The following is a 17485-nucleotide window of genomic DNA, read 5'->3' as shown; positions in this document are numbered from 1 at the left end:
TGCTGTTGGATTGCTGGTGCCTCCCCTATATAAGCAGCTCTGTTACTCCCAATAAACACCATTCTCTTAGCAGGAATGACCCATTGTTGTGTCATCGTTTCAATCCACAGACCCTCACCATAGCCTAGACTAGCAGTGCGGGCGCTACAGCTTATAGCTGCTTATTTGCTAACAAGAGAGAAAACATCACTCAAGAAAATAATGAAAAAGCCACAGGAAAAAATTATTTTATGTTTACTTAAATATACATTAATATGCAGAAGCACAGACAGATCACGCCGTCTCCTTGTGCACCCTGTGGACAGATTCTGAAAACTCCCAACTTTCACCATCCTCATCACTGCTCAGCACAGTGGGGCTCATGATCACCTGCTCTCCACAGCACAACAGAAGCCATAAATTTCTCCGCAAACTCCGTGTGGGTAACTTTCAAGCGTGATGATGACTTTTGTGTGATGGAAAGCAATGCCATCACCTGTTACCTGAGCAACAGGGAGCTGCAGGCAGAGGCAGCAGCTCTGGTGTGCAGTGGATGAGCTTGGGCTATAGTGACATTATTGCTTGGGCATCATGACCCACAGCAAACAGTGCACTGAAGCTTCAGAGGAGGTGCTGAGGGGACCCTGGGGCTGCTAATCACTCAGTTAAAGTTGAGGACTTTTCTGCCACACAAGCAAGTAGTCATGGCTGACATCACGATTCTCTGCATCCTCCTGCAGCTCTGTGACAGGCCATGGAGCTTTCTTTTTCTCCAGGCCTCCCAGAGTACTAGTTGCTGGTTCCTGTTGGAGGATGTTCCTGTGTATTCAAATGCTGATCTCTTTACTCAGAGATCTGGATGTAGGCTTTGGCATTGCCGTTTTTAAACCATCTCCTGTCTCAGTATTGTGTCAAATTGTTCTCCACCATCTCTGATTGGTTAGTAAAGAACTGAAGAGCCAAAGCTGGGCAGGAGAGAAAGAGAATTTCTCAGGTGAGGAGGAAAGAGTTGCCATGAGGAGGTTGCCAGGAGGACAAGGATGAACAAGGAGGTGCCAGAGCGAGACTAAGATGGCAGGTAACGGGCCACATGCCTGGGAAGTAGGCCAGGCCAGCATAGTTGGGTCAGATCATCTCAGTATCTGCCCAGGTATGTTGTCTGAAGCCTATAATAACATTAATATGTCTCTGTGTCATTATTTGGAGCTAGGGCAGGCATAGAAAAACCATGCTTTTACAGGTTCCTCACCTACATTAACCTGCTCCAGTTCAGGGATGTCTTGAGGTGAAGATGGCCCAGTTTGGTGGTAGGAAGCTAGCAAAAGAGGCAACCTAAAATGGGTACTCCATTGAAAGAGGAAGGTTCCAAGAAAGAGAAGTAGAAGCCACAGGTTGAGTGGAAAGCTGCTGAGGAACTGACCACTTGTGAGCAGGCTCTGACTGTCTGTCCGAAGCTTCACTCTTTCAGCCGAATGAATTTAACTGCAAGCTCCCCCATGAGGTCATCCTCTATGGTAACTACCATATTTTGGCAGCACCTTGGTAAGGATGGCTGGTGCCTGTGGTAATCAAGCACTGCTTCCGCAAAGAGCTTTCCAGACTTCATGACGTGCACGAGATTGGGGAGCATGGAAGAAGCTTAGGTGTGAGAAGGGCGGGGTCATGAGTGACGTAGATGCAGATTTTGTGTATGAAGTTCTCAACATATATGAAATTATTAAGTTAGAAGGAACAAAACATCAAAGGCTGGGAGGAAACAAAAGTACACAGGAAATGTGAAGACTTGCTTAGCAAGTGACTGAGTATTTTCCAAAAGTACAGGAAAAATCATGAGAATTTGGGGAAGTGGCTATGGCTGAAAAAAAAACCTGCATTAAAATTGCCCATCTTAAAAGCAGTACAGGGAACAGGAAAAGGGAAGGAGGAAAGTAATTTTTTAATTTTGAGATCTTTGGGACCGAAAAGAAGTATGACAAGACATGACTATTTTATGATGCAACTTTGAGTTTTGTAACTAAAGGCATTAACACACAAGTAAGCAGGGGCGTTGAGAGAGGGCGCTGTTAAGGAAACCACAGTGCACAATTTAGACATAGACTTCTTAAGAGAGGCGCACTTTTATCCCCAGACTTTCAGTTCTTGCAAGACAGGAATTCCTTCAGCTTTTTTGATCACTGGACCCAGCAGGTGATCCCCAGTGAACAATGATCATTCATTAACTGAATAACTGATGGCCTTTTTGCTCAGGGAGGACTAGGAGCTGGGAGCAAACCCCAAATTCCACCTTCTGTAATGAATATTTATTGGGGACCTGAGAAAGGAAGTGCAGCCATGAGTTCTTCTGTGGATGGAGGCAGTGGGGTGGGGGAGGTGCACCCTAGCTAGCCCATCCCTGGAAACAAAGCACAGGGCTTGCTAAGCCTCCTTCCTTGACCCTGCTGTCACAGCATTGCCCACCTTGGGTCTGGGTGGGAGGCTCCTCCCTACAAAGTAGGCACGGGTCACATGACTTCAACATGACCAGCCAGGAGAGTCCTGATTGGCTAGACAGTCTGGTTGGCCGAGTTCTGGACATGTGACCAATTAGGTCATAGGTCAGGAGTTACAGTTGGTGCAAGGTGGCTGAGGCAGTTGGTGATCCACTTGTAATAATGAAGGCCAAGTTTTCACTCAAGGACACCAGTGGAAGTGACAGTGGGCTGAGGCAATGTGCCACACCATGATTATGGGAGAGGTCCTTCTGTCTGCTCAACCAACACCCAGGTACCACCTGGCCTGCTGCAGGCCTCCCTTGCTAGTTTGGTTTCATGGGTCCCTCACCCCACTTTCTCTGCTTGCCACTTTTGTTGGGTTTTATGCATTGATACTTTTATCCCACTGCCTGGTCAATGCAGGGTTCAGGGATGCAAGAATCTTGATTCTGAAGGACCCAGGACTCTGCAGCACTTGTTGGGAAGTCTCTGGTGACCAAGACACTCAGTCCCCTGCCCAACACACTGTGGATCATTCCCGGGAAAGAGACCCCTGGCCTCTTTCATGTCCCTACTGCTCTTCCGTTTATGTTCAGGCTCCTCTAAACTTCTACATTGTGAATATGAGAGAAAACAAGCCATGTTTGTCTTTAAAGACTAACACTATCATCTTCAGTTCCACCTGTTTTCTGGAAAATGAAATATATCATTCTCAAGTCTAGGTGGTGTTTTGCCTTGTATCCTCCTCATATATTTTATGAGTCTGTGTATTTCAAACTGACCTTATATTCTTGAGTGAGCGCATATTGACTGTGAACATGGCATTTCACATGTGTTGTTGAACTAGCACAAAATATCAAGTACACTCATTAAGGATTGCCACATGGACCTCATCTATATTGGCATGTAGTGTTTGGTTTATTACAGTGTTGTGTGTGCGTGTGTGTGTGCATGTAAAGATCAGTTATCGTCATACATGGTTTGTGTCAAGGAATGAAATACATGCAGGTCATCAGGTCTGGCAGTGGGTACAGTATAAGAGCTGTACCCACTCAGGTAATCCGCTTTCCCTTTGCCTGGCTTTGGTTACAGGGTAGTAGTAGCTTTGTGGAATACACTGGGAAGTGTCCCTTCCCATCTATTATATGGAATTATTTGAGGAACATTGGTGTTCTTTAAAGGTCTGGTAAAATTTTTCCATGAATATGTCAGGCCTTGGGCTTATTTGTTGGTATATTTCATTAATATTTCAACTCCATTACTTGTTATTGGTCTATTCCGTCATTTTATGTGTATTTAGAAATGTGCCCATTTCTTCCTGTTTTACAATTTATTGCAGTTTATGCTTCCTAAATCTGACCTAATGACCTTAGAGCCTGTCCCCATTTGCTGTAACGTCACCTTCCTTTGTCTCTAGTTTTACTTCTGACCTAATGACCTTAGAGCCTGTCCGCATCTGCTGTAAGGTCACCTTCTTTTGTCTCTAGTTTTTCTCTGCATCTGCTCGTTGCGTTAGTTGTGGTATTTTCCTGTCTTCTTCAATATCCAGGCCCCTTGTTTTTATTGTTTTGTTCTTAATGGTCCAATTCATGGGGCTCAGCGCTCATCTTTAGCATGTTTATCACCTGCTGCGTTTGGGGTTTTATTTGTTTTTATTTCTCTCTGAACCTGAAGTGCATTGTGGGGTCATGCTCACATCTGTCTACTTTTCTGTGTAGGAACTGAAAAGCCACAAACCTTCCTCCTAGACCTGATTCTCATTGTTTTCAATATGGATTTGCCTATTAGGTTGAAAATTCTCAAGCAACTCTCAGGCAAGTGAAGAGAGGAGGCAACAATGCAGCTGGACCTGGAGGGCAGGTCGTCCAGCACCGTGACCCTGATGGGTCATCATGTCACCCTCAGGATGCTTGGCAAAGGCAGTGTGACGGAGGAGTGCCACCTCAGCATAGAAGCGCAAGCTGCCTTCAGGATCCTTGATTGGGGTGAGAAAAATGCCTCCTGAAACAAGACTGAAATTGACATCCCTAAAGTTCTGTACCACCCAAGCATCATCAAGTTGTTGCATCATCAGAACCAGAGAGCACACCTTTATGGTGATGGAGCACGCTGCTGGGGGTTGGTGAGCCACAGTGAGGAGCAGGGCTGTCTGCAGGAGGAGCAGGCTCACCGCATCTTCACACAGATGGTGTGTGCAGTTAACTACTGCCATGAGAGCAGCCTTCCACACAGGACATCAGACCAGACAACATCCTGCAGCATGGCAAAGGAAGCGTCAGACTGTGTGACTTTGGGTTACTTATCAAAATCACATCTGGGTTGAAGTTCAAAGGTGGTGGTGGCATAGTGTGTGGTGTGGTGAGGCCTGATACCCAGCACATGTGTGACAGGGAGGGGATGTTCTGCTGGATCAGTGTACAGGACTATGTTGTCAGGTATAGTATCATTGGGTTAGCAGTAGCATGTGATACCTACAAACTTTTATGTGTTCTGTGTGCACTCCTACCCCCATTAACATCCTGTATACATTGTTACTACATAGATTTCTAGATATCAGGTATGGCTAGACAGTGTCTTTCCTGCTGTCCCATACACAGTGCAGGTACCAGACCCTGCTAGATAGCCCTCTGACCCAGTGACACCTGAGATACAGTGATGGGTTTCAGGCCCTGCTGGACACTCCACATCCTGTCCATGGTCCACGTGCTGTGATCCTGCTGCTCACCTCCTGCCCTGTCATATACCATCACCTGCAATGCACTGCTGGAAACCAGCTCCATGCCACCTCACTTGCACTGCTAGGTGCCAGGCCCTATTAGACGACCTCCCCACGACCTCAAATACTTTCCCAACTATTAGGCCATGCGTGACTTCCCATTAAACACACTAATGGCTAGACAAGCCCCTAATCTATACATCACATCTATTTCTGGGTATTGGGTCCTGTAAGACCCCTGACAAAACCCTACATTACCTGATAAGTCTCAGGCTATGCTGGATCCTCCCTTGCCACTGAACCCCCAACACAGGGCTGCTCACTGGGCCCTGCTTGACAGCCTCACACGAAGGAAGCCACATATACTGCTAGGTGTCAGGACCCTCTGAGACATCAGCCCCCATCACTCCCTACTACAGTGTTAGTTATCAGGCCTTGCTGGCTCAGTTCTTTACCACTGTCACCCAATATGCACTACTATGGCTTAGACAGTGCTGGACACCCCATGATGCAAACCTGTATCAACTTTTACAACATCATACTTGTTGGTCATCCCCTCACCAGTCCGTGTGTGTGCAGTGCTGGCACACTGTCCATTAGGCCAAGCTACACATGTGGCAGTGTCTGTGGGATTTCCCTAATATTTGCTCCTTAGAACTGTGGGTGGAGTGGCATCCTTAGGGGAGACCTGTCTAGGAAGGCCTAATATCTAAAAGTTAAGTGGGAAGGTAGCCTTGGGTGGCCATCCTTGTCTGAAATATAGTAATGTGTGTGGGCAACCTGCAGAGAGTGATAAAAGTGTATATTTAGGGCAGTAGCAATGAGGGAAAGGCAAGACCAGCAGGCCCTAGTACATAGAGTTTATGTGTAGTACAGGAGCGCTACAAACTACAGTATATGTGATGTGGAAGGTGGACAGTATTCAGAAAGATCTGAGTATGGCAGGGAGTGCGGGGCTTCATCAGGGGTCAAGGGGTGTGGCCTGATAACTAGCTGTGTCTAGAGATGGCAGGGGGAAGGGGTGTTGTCCAGTAACTTCTGTTACCCAGTGTGGTAGGCGGTTTAGCCACTGAGCAGTGCTGCCCAGTGGGTCCTGACACTTTAAAGTCTGCATGGAGTGTTTGATGGTGTGTCCAGCCCTGTGTGAGATTTCTCATTGTATGTGGGGGCAGCGACATGGGAGAGTGGGGTCATAAACTGCCAGGCATCAGGTCGTGCTGGACTCTCTCCTACTGTTTCCCCATATAAACTTCGAGGCTTCAGGCCTTTATCCAGCTGCCCAGGTTGTTCCATGCACACTAGGTATTACACCCTACTGGGCACCCTCCCATCCCACAGCCAACTCACACCCACTGCAAGTTGTCAAACCCTACAGGACACCCACCCTCGACCTCCACCCTGCACACACGGCTGTGTTTCAGGACTTGGTACACACCCTCTGATGACAACCCTTCACTCCTTCCCTCAAAGCCCCATTCCTAGCAGCAGTTGGGTGGTACCAGCAGGGCATCACACCCAGCTGTGTGTGTGTGTGTGAGGGGGCAGCAGGGTTCGCCTGGCTGGTCCTCACTCCTAAATGATCATGTTGGCCAGGTAGGAAGGGGGTGTCTTCCAGAAGTGATTTTGAGGCATTAGCAAAGGGCAGGGCCCATGGATGTGCTTGTGTCACCAATACATTGCCAGTGATTTCTGTTCAATAAGGAGAGCAAACACGCAGTCAGAATGTGAGAGAGCTTACTGACGGGTGTTAGACAGTTTTCTAGGGATTTATGGATTAATGCATAGTTCAGTGAGCTCCTGACCTCCTTGTAAAGGTAAACAGTTCTGACACCAGCTAGAGGAAGCAGGTGTTGCTGGACATTGCACACATGGATGAGTCCTTCAGAATTACTCTCACTCAGATTCCCAAGAAGAGCTTGGCCACCTTTCTCAGTCTGGCTCATGTGGGCAATGGCTTTTCGTGGCTCAGAATGCATTTACAAAGGGGTTAGGGATGCTGTCTATAGGGCTATTACTGAGTAAGTGAAGTATTTTAAAGTTACTGACAGTCTCCTTTCTGTGTCTTTCCTTTCAAGTGATGAAGGAGAAAAACCCATCCATCTCTGTGGTTGTTGAACCGTGGGAGCAGGAAGCAGCCTGACAAGGACTGAGAGGCACAGGAAGGAACCAGGCCTGAGCGCCATGGGGACGTGAGCCTGTCTCCACACGGACACCAGTGGAAATCTGTGCACAAGTTCCTGCACCCTTGCTGCAGTGCTGATTTTAGCTCCCTGCTCTGTTAGCTTCCTGCAGCACCAGCCCCAATGTTATGCTCACTCTGGTCAAGCATGGATTTGTGGACTGTCTAGCACAGCTTCAGCTACTTTCTGGCCAGTGGAGCATATTCAGAATACTGCTACCCTTTCTTCTCATAAACATTTCAACTGTGGTGTGCATATATATAAACACGTATCAGTAATACATGGTGAAATGGGCTCTCAAGAAGGACACCCGTGTCCTTTATGCACCTACTCTAAGAGAGGCACAGCAAGAGGTAACAGTGGCAGGAGAAATGCGAGTCCATTCTGCTAGGTCCAGTTGTTTCTTAAACAGTGCGTTCTGTTGTCCGTGGTTGCTCATTACATTCTGGATGCTGGATCTTATGCTGCGTCTCATCTGAATCTCTCTCTTTCAGGAGCACAAGAACCCACGCTGCAGATGGGTGGAGATCAGCGACAACCGAAGTCCTCCCCTAACTCTTGGGCTCTGTCTGGCCAGCTTCAAACTTCTAGTCTGTATTGTAGACATAGGAGAGGGGGGACTGCGAGGCGAAGGCTGGCCTGGTCAGAGTGTTCTGCCAGGGCTGTGACCTGGCAAATGGCCTGCCACTGACTAGGTTGTAGGATGGGAATTGGGGAAGGCCAAGAGGCTTTTGACAAGTAGAGAGTATGTGTGTCTAGAGCATGCTGGGAATATCATTTTAATAGTAACACGATTTTCTATGACCTGCAAGACTGTTTAATAGTTCTGGTCATTTTACTTCCTTTTGATTTGTGTGATGAGCTCTCTGATATTTTCATGATATAGACTCATGTCCTTATCAATGTAACTTCTACTATGGTCCCTATGGGAGGAAAAACCTCCCCCCTTCGCTCTCTTGCCCCTCTCTCCTCGCTTCCTTGCCCCTCCCTCTACTCTCCCTCCTTCCTTCTTGCACTGCACTCACCCTCCTCCTCCTCTCCCTTGACTTGCTCCTCCTGCCTCCCTCTCTTGGACTAGAGACTACATTTGTAGCCATCTCTTTATGTTGGCATGGTACCACACCATGACATCCCAACACTTGGGAAGCTGAGACTCAAGAATTGTGACATTTTAGACCAACCTAGGTTTCATTAAAAAAAAAAAAAAAAAGAACCCCTCTGAACAGGAGCTTCCTTTTAAGGATCTCAGTCTTCCCCTCTGAACTGTGTGTGTAAGATGCTCTCATTTGTACACTTACTAATGTCCTTGGCCTTGCATTTTTCTTTGTAACATTTTCTGTTTTATTCTCCCACTCCACTTTTATTTTTCCACTTTCTTTGTCTTATACTATCTGGATACATTGTATCATGTGGTGTCTTAACTATTTTGCTAATATTGTATCCATAGTTACAAGATGCTCTGATGGTGTTCTCAACCTATTTTGGATTAGTAGTAACCCAGCTTTGATAAAATCTAAAATCTGCTACAAAACAGCTGTTATCTTTCCCTCCTTTGTGCCATAATGGCCATTTTTATTACATCTCTGTGGTGGAAACCCATCAGTACATTGTCTTAATACTTTATACATCACCAAGCCCTCTTGAGTCTGTTAATGTCTACACAGGCTTTATTACCTCTGTCTGTGCCATTTATCTGTTGGGCTTGATTTACCATCTGGCAGGAACCCCTCCACACTGAAGGACTTTTTAGTGCTTATTGTGAGGCAGGCTGCCTGGACACAAGTTCTAATCTGAGGATGCTTTGTGCTCTCTTTATGATTTGAAAGTGCTTTGCATGTTTGTTGGATTCTTTCTTCAATTATATTGAATGTTTTGTTGGGACTGTTTATGAAACTTTAGTTAACATGATTACCAAGTTTTCAACTACACAATTTCTGTTTGATTCTTCTTAGAGTTTCTCTTATTTTTCTGACCTTAAATTTACAACTAGCATACTATGACTGCCTAGTAATTTTACTACAGTCAGCTGTTCTTCTTGCAAATGACTACAGTCCTGACACCACATCACACTCCTTCTCTGCCCCCAGTGCTGGGTGACATGCATGTGTGGCTGTAGCAGGGTTTTTACATGGGTTGTGGGGTTCCAAACTGAGAGAATATAAGTATACACATTGGGTTCCCTTATCCACTGAACTTTGTCTTCCAAAAGACTTGTTTTTATTTCTTTTGAGACCAGATCCCACTGTGTAGACTGACTACTCTGGAACTCACTATGCAGACCAGACTAACCTGAAACTCACAGAGATCTGCCTGCCTCTGAATGCCTGGATTAACTGGAGAACGCTCTGGAAGAGCTCACTGAAAACCAGAGCTGGAGGAGGCATCACATAAGCACTGCAGCTTCAACCCAGCTGTGCGCTGTCCTCTGCTCGAACACACAAAGTTCATTCCCATCCCCCTTCATTCCTTATGAAAATAAGTTTTGGCAATCTGCCTCTAACTCTCCTTCCCTGGCTCTAATTCTGACTCCCACCTCTGACCTCTCTACATCAAGGCATGTTTCCTTTGAAACATTAATCCTGGGTGAACAACAAATAGAAAGTTCCTAGGAAAACTAGTTTCTGCAAGAAACCCAGACAGCGTTCCAATGGTTTCTTGTCTCAGCATTCTTCTGCTCTTCCGACAAATGATCTTGGTGGATCTAACTCGAGGTACCTGGCAAGGCCCCGCCCCTGCAGTCTGCTCTTCCTGCTTGGGTTTGCATCAGAGCCTGAAGGAGATGCCCACCTTAGGCTCCTTCCCCTCATCCTAGGAAGGAAGCTGTTTTCTGAGGTTGTCACCTCTGTTTTGTCTTCACATTCTCTTTTCAATAGTTAGCATTCCTTTACTGAAAATAACTTTCTCTTCTCAGATTAGTGGTGTAATTATTTTGTCTGATTACACTCTGGATGATATCAATGAGGTAAATATGTGGGAAGAAATTCACTTCAATTCATCCTAGAAGAGGCTTTGGGATCCAGTTTTAAAAAGGTTAAGGTGAGTGAGATGTCCTTTGTGAGAGTTATTTATTGGAGCGCCTGCCTATAGTAGCTGTTTTGAGATAGAGAACATTGGTTGTATTGTTTGTTAGCTCTGGACTGGAATCTGGCTGCAAAATTTCCCCAGGCTGGAGATACTGTGATGGCAGCAGTGCTCTGCAGGGGCAAGGAGCTGTAGTTTCTACCCCACATGGGATAAAGAGCCAGGGCTTTGTCCCGTGGTGAGCTGTGAGCACGTTTGCGTATTGTGCTCGTGTCCTTGTGTCCTGTGTGTAAAAAAGCTCACAGCTTAAGGTAGAATAACACATGTCTGATAGTCCTAAGATGTGAGCTGGATTTGCTCAACTGTAAGGTAATGTATGTTCTTAGCATGGTTAGTGTCACCCATTGGGGCCTCTAGTGCTTGGGTGGTAACAGGTGTCAGACTTTGGATGCTCCCACTGATGATGGGTCTCATTGGGACTAACAGATCGGAACTTGAAGGAGCAGGTGCCCTTATGTGTGGGGTGTGGTTGCAGCACACCTTTACAGAAAGCTTGTCTGCTTTCTATTTGATGTTGTGTGTCTCATTTGATCAGCGTCACAGGGCTGGGAGACAGCGTTCTCAGTGTGTGTTGTGACAAGAGGGTTCCTAGGACATGTTTGAGTGGGGACACGGACTGAGAATCCCGAGAGCGGCAGCAGAAGCTGCTGGGCAGGAGCCTCTTCCTGGTAGGAGTCAGTGGAGTTCCCGCTGTGCCAGAGGTTTGGGAAAGGAAGAGAGGTTTATGGGACCCAGACTATCAAGTCTCAAAGGTATAGTGAAATGTTAAAAAAGTGTTTGTGAACTGTCTTTGTTGGCAGGGTGACACTTCTTGGCAGCACTATCTTTCCCTTCAGAGTGACCTTTCTAAGCAGACCTCTCAGTTTGAAGTATGTGAACTTAACACAGTGTATGTCATAAAAGGACTCTAGATGTAGAGTCTGCGCACATCTCCTGGGTCTCTTTTTTTTTTTTTCTAGAAGTGTTTTTAATTGTAACTTTGAGGTGGTCTGGGAGATGACATGATGCTCTTGGAAAGCATACAGGAGACAAATGTGATCCAAAAAGTTTCTTTGCAGAAAAAATGTCAATCAACTGGAAATCACCTGGAAAACGGGCTAGACAGATTGGACATCTTTTAGAAAACTTCCATGTGTGCAAAGGCCAAGGTAGCACCAGCTCTTGGGCTATGCTCTTAGGGTCTGCTTGTGGTCCCTGGTTCTCTGTGCAGCATCACCTGACTGCTGCTTGTCTCCAGTCTCTTTGTGTATAAATGGAGGATTGTGTCTCTTGGAGACGGTATGGGGACCACCGTCCATTTAATACGTTATTATGATCTATGTCACAGGCAGTTTGAGTATCAATACCTGATTGCTGTTCCTTTCCCATGCTCCTATACTTGTCTTGCATGGGACTGCGTGGATGGTCAGGGACGATTCCTCTCTACACTCTGTTCTGACATTGATCACTCTGTTCTGATATTGTCTGGGCACCAAAACCCGACTGATTTAATGTCTCTGATTTCCCAGTACAAGAATGGATGGTTGTGATCCTGGGGGCTGGTGTGATCACACTTCATTCTTCTCTCTAGTCCGCTATTCTCTGGCTTATAGAGACCCTCAGAGGAACAGGAAGAGCCACCCAACTGGGATGTCAGAGATTCCACATTACACCCTTGAACCTTTGGTGGTTCCTCTACGTTAAGGTGTAGCCAGTTCATCAGGGTCTGTACCACAGCATTCATGAGTGACTGTACTTCAGGGGCCATAGTGCAGAAGAGCTCTTCTTTGTGAGTACCTCCTGTGTCTGCACAGTCTACGGTGGGGGCTTTCACTCCTCAGAGAATCCCCATGACCCTTGTTTTTTTGTGCTGAGACTTAGATATCGTAGAATATTTTTTGTGATTTCCTTCAAACAGCTTTCTGGCGTAGCCTGTCCCTTTCCTAGCTTATCAAGGGAGGAACAACTCCCGGTTGTTGATATATCCTTGATCTGGGTGGAGGTATTGAGGCCACAAGCTTGGGAGGATTGCACTCCCCCAAGCCTTTCTCCCTGGCCTTTGGGTCTGGATCACATAAATTCTCAGGAAGAAATTCCTGGGGAGTCTTTTCTGGAATCTTGTCTTTGGGGATTCTGAGCTCCTGAGACTCCCGGCTGTGATCTCTCCCCAGGAACACATCACCTAGCCCTGGGAAATCTTGGGGTTTTGGGTATCTATTCTGGGATCTGGGTAGTGGGTCCTGTGAAGACAAGATGACTGTGACAGGATGCACAGGACTTGACTCACTGGAAAGAGCCCAGCAGGGCATGACTGTAGCTGCTCCTTTGATTTGAATTCACTCTAAGTAAGCACCTAAGGGTTTGAGCTCTGCCTTTTGAATGCTGTTGACTAAGTGCTTGGAAATGGCTTGGGCTTCTGTTGGCTTCTACATCCTCAAAGTCTCTGAAATTGTTGTTGATGGTTTGGCTATTGGGAATCTCCATGGATCCCTGACTCACTTTTCACACAGGATGTGTCTTTTTTTTTTAACTTTTGATCTTTAGTTTTGTTGGCCACTTAAGAGGTGGATCCCCCCCTTTATTTTTTTGATGGCCCATCACTGTCTCACTCCAGCAGGGATGCCCTGAGGTCACATTTTCATACCACTTCCATGGTGCATGCTTGGCCATTCTTGGGCTGGCAAGTTAGTTGCAGGCTGCCTCTTTCAGTCCCTCGGATAGTCTTGCTCTGCTGGACTTTGGCCTGGAAGCAGAAAGCACGGGTCTTAGCACTCAGGTGTCTCTGTTGTGCATCTGGATGAGCCTTTGAGGACCTTGGCTGTCAGCAGGTGGACAAGCTCTTTGGGTCTCCTGAACCTCTGAAGGTGCTTTTGCAGACAGAGGCATCTGTAGCCTGGTGGCTGGTACAGTTTCTCCCCCTGTCCCTCTTGGATCTCAGGGATGCAAGTTCTCCAGGATCATGGCAGCCTTGGGATAGTGTCCAGACTAGGAAACACAGGTGGGTTAGGAGAGGAAGAAACGCTCGGGAAGGGATGAGACTGGAAGCGCTGGTGGGGTGAGATCCTTGACTCAAGAGTCTGTAGACATGGTCTCCCTCTGCCTTACACAGGAAGCTTAATATTTGATTCCAGATTCATCTGAGTCTTTGGGTGACGGAAGAAAAGGTCCTGGGTGGTGTCCACATAGGACAGCTGATCTGTCCTCATTGCAGTGTTTCTGGGTTCCAGGATCTTGGCAGGTATGTTGCTTGAATTGTAATGCAGGTCTTCGGCCCCATCACACAGGCCTTTCTTAATGGATTCATGTATGTTACCTTTTGCTGGGCCCTTCTTTAAGGGCATGCCTCAGGCCATGGGCCACATCATATGTCTCAACTTGCAGATTTTAGAGTCAAGGATGGAGGGCAGGGCAGGGTAGGAGAGGTTGGGTCTGTTGTGGGACTGGAAACGACTGTGCTGGGAACTGTCCCTGAATCTTCATTTCTTTGGTTGGGAAGGATCTGCTGGGTGTTCCTCATCTCCCATCGTAGTCACCTTGTTTTTCCATTCTGTGGCTCCTCCTGGTGCTGGAGGGTCTGACAGTGCTCAGGAAGGACGGCAGCTGACCTGATAGCTTCAGTGAGCAGAATGCCCCTGGGCAAGTTGTCAATGGGCTGGCTGATGGCTGCTTGCCTTCTTTGGATATTGGAATCTAGAGTTTCTTTCCAATTAAGTCACTGCAGCCAGGACTGGTTTTCAGCAGGGAGGGATGCCCATGTCCTTGTCTCAGTGGTAGGATGTGCTCTTCCACAGGTCCTACTTTTGGATGAAGAAGGTGTTAGGTTTGATGTAGCAATTGGGAGGTTGTCCAGCTCTTGGACCTCTGTCAAATCTACCAAGCTTGGTGACACAGGTTACTGGGGCAAGGGCTGGGCCTGGGAAAGCTGCTGTGGAGGTCCTTGAGTTAGAGGAAGAGCTGAGGGAGGGTCATGTGCATCACTGAACCTCACAGTCTTAGGTCCTGCAGAGGAAGATGTCCTGGAAAGCCAGGCTGTAGCCACCACTGACTCAGAGAGCACAGAGGACTTGACCCAGAACGGTTGGCTACATTTCTGTTGTATAAGACCCTGCAAAGCTTTTGAGTAAGACAGGAGATGAGAAAGGGTTGGTTGATCCAGAATCTCATTAGAGTTCCAAAAATGGTGTGGTGTGGAGTCCATTAATAGATGTTTAGTGGAGCTGCAAAGGTAGGAAGCAAAAGCATCAACCACAAGCAGATGGTCAAGAGGCCCCTCCACTGCCTCCATAGGCCATATTCCTTAGAGTCAGATGGAACAGGGCTGTGTTCCCATCCCACACTGCTTAGTATCTCTAGTATGAAGAGCTGGCTTCCCTGATCTCATATCTGAGCTCTGGTTTGAATAATTTCACAAGGTTAGACTCTCTATATTTCCTCAGGTCGTGATGTATTCTGAGCATCCTCTGAATGCTTTCTGTCATGTCTACAACCTGGAAAATATGCTCCTGTTATGGAGAACGTGCAAAAGGGCTTACGTTCCGAGGGCCTGTAAAAGTGGCCCCTCTTAGAGACCATCCAAGCTAGGATTTACAGGTCCAGCTACTGTAGTCCAAGGACCAAGAAGCCTGGCACTTCATAGGTAGAATGTGGGCCATTGTCTCTCTATTTACACATTTCTTGCTTCTCCTTCAACTCCTGTGATTCCTCTTACAACACTGTGAGTAACACAGGATACATCATCTGAAAGAAATGAAGCTTAGAAAATTGAAGCTCCCTGTTCTCTGGGACCCTGGGAGTCCCCCCATACAAGGGCACAGCTTCATTCCACTGCCTTGAACAACACTCCCATTGGCAGCAACCATCCTAGGGAACAACAGCTTCATTCCGTCACAGATCCTGGGGTTTTTCATTATTCTGACTTGCTGTCCAGCAGCCCCATCTTCCTTCTTGGTGCTCTGCATCTCATACCCTCAGAAGCCTGGCTCTCATCATGGCTCTCCTCACTGAGGGGCAGGCCTGATGGAATTGTCTCCATAGGAAAGCAGAGGCCTACCTTTCACAGCAGCAGTTCTCTTCCTGGTCTTGCTCCTTCCCCTCTTCACCACCTGAGAAATAACAAAAATCAGCTGGCCCCTCCTTTTTCTCTCTGGTAGGGAAGCTGCCTGCCCTCTGTAAATGAGGATAACATGAAATCTTCATTTCCCAGAGAGCTTTCTCTCATCCATCCTAGATTCATTTGTACTGTGCATAAACACATTTGGTTTTGGTTTTGTTGGAAAAAAAATAGAAGGGGCTGCCTGTCTGTGCCACACTTACCGTGGATGTCCCAGGTCAGTGTTCCTCAGACAGGATCCTGCCCAAGGCTGAGTGTTGCTTCTGCCTGTGGACTGTCAGGTGAGATGTGCTTCCTCAGCCAGAGGTGACTGGAGACCTGATCTGAGGCCCTTGGTCTCATCGCCCCTTCACATCAGCCCACCACAAACAAAAACTTATGTCTGAGCAGAGGGCAGGTGCCCCTTTCTCAGAATTGTCCTGTGTCCCCACTGTCTCAGAAATGCAGCCTGCTCATGTAGCAATGCTCTTCCTTAGAGGCCTCTCTGCCACCCTGTAGAGATGGTCTGAGGGCTTCAGGCAGACACCTCAGAGCCACTCTCACATTTGTCTTGACTGCCAGCCCCTGCAGAATGAGGAGCTGGACTTTCTGGAGATTTCCTCTCAACTGTCTCTCTACTTGACTAGCAAGTGTGAAAGAACCAGCACTGAACTACAGAATGCACGCTCCAGTTTGCTTCAACCATGGCTTCCCTTACCTTTGGGGTGCTCCCTTTGCTCCCAGGTGGTGGTGACACTGGATCATTCTTCAGGAATGGAATTAGTAGGAAGAAGAGCCCCACTCCACACAGAATGCTGAAGGTCATGTCCATTGTGGTGAACATGGCGCTGGGGCTCCTCCATGAGTCACTAATGCTTTTCAGCAGAAGGAGAAAATTCTCCATCTTCTGCATCTCAGCGCAGATCTCAGGCCCTCGAGTCCTGGGAGTGTAGTGTGAGGCTTGTCAAGAGGGCTCAGGCCACCTCACACAGCTGTGGCCTCCTCATCACAAAGGGCTCCTGGCAGGAGTGTGTGTGTGTGTGTGTGTGTGTGTGTGTGTGTGTGTGTGTGTGTGTGTGCCACACCCTCTCCCCAGCCTGCATCCCAGCAGAGCCTCCTGCCTCCTGATTTCCCTGCTTTCCACTTCCGGGTGCAGAGATAGAGCTCCATCTGTGTAATGTTCCCTCTCTCTGAACCCCAGAGTGTCTCTGCCTCCTGGAAGATGGCTGCTTGAGTCCATGAGGTTCATAGCGTTTGACAAAATGAGCTTCTCTATGTGACCAGAGTTGTTTCTCAGGGATATTAGCTTTCAGGGTATCTTCTGTCTGCAGGTCCATCTCTGTTCATTATTACATCATGACATGTCTCAACCCCAACATGAAACTTCCATTTGTTTCCCACTTACTTAGCCTGCTAATTTTCAAGTAAATCTAAAATAATATAGTTGTATTATCTTCAGCTATATAATGCTAAAGGAAAAGGAAATTTAGTACTTTATAATAATAATGCGTGAGGTTAATTATAAAATAATTTGAATCCTTCTTATTTCACTTCTTTTATTTACATGTTCATTCTTCTAAAATTAGAAAACTGTAATACAATTGACTTAGCCATTTTAATCCCTAACTGTGTTGCTCTTGTGAGTAGTGCCACAGTCAGCACGGTGTGCAGGCATCTCCTTGGCAGATGTAGACAGCTTGGAGCCCAGGCTCAGGAATGGCAGTCCAGAGCCTGAGGTTCTTCCGTTTTGTAGTAACCTTTAGTCTGACCTCTAGCGCACTGCTCCAGCTCACACGGCCAGCAGCAGGCGATGAGGAGTCCTGTCCACACGGCTCGTTCGTCTTCACCTGAGCACCTGTAGTTTCTGCGAGATGCAATCCCAAAGGTGCCTTTATTGGCTTGGCATGCCAAGTACTGAAAGTACCTGCTCCCTAATTTATTTTTTATAGGTCATGGTGGATATATCTCTTTATTCTACATTCTACATTTT

The 17485-nt window shown here is 47.0% G+C and overlaps 1 long non-coding RNA gene across 1 annotated transcript; it reads left to right on the top strand.

The window, feature by feature from the left end:
• The first annotated feature begins 2603 nt into the window (after positions 1-2603).
• On the top strand, positions 2604-10127 carry LOC311604487. The gene is made up of 4 exons (XR_014781513.1): positions 2604-2742; positions 4239-4435; positions 7242-7719; positions 7841-10127. It is a non-coding gene; the product is annotated as an uncharacterized lncRNA (long non-coding RNA).
• Positions 10128-17485: the final 7358 nt, after the last annotated feature.

This window comes from Acomys minous (genome assembly GCF_964271855.1).
Source record: "Acomys minous genome assembly, chromosome: 9".
NCBI lineage: Eukaryota > Metazoa > Chordata > Mammalia > Rodentia > Muridae > Acomys > Acomys minous.
Note: the sequence above shows the minus strand (reverse complement) of the source record. Positions and strands in the feature narration are given on the sequence as shown.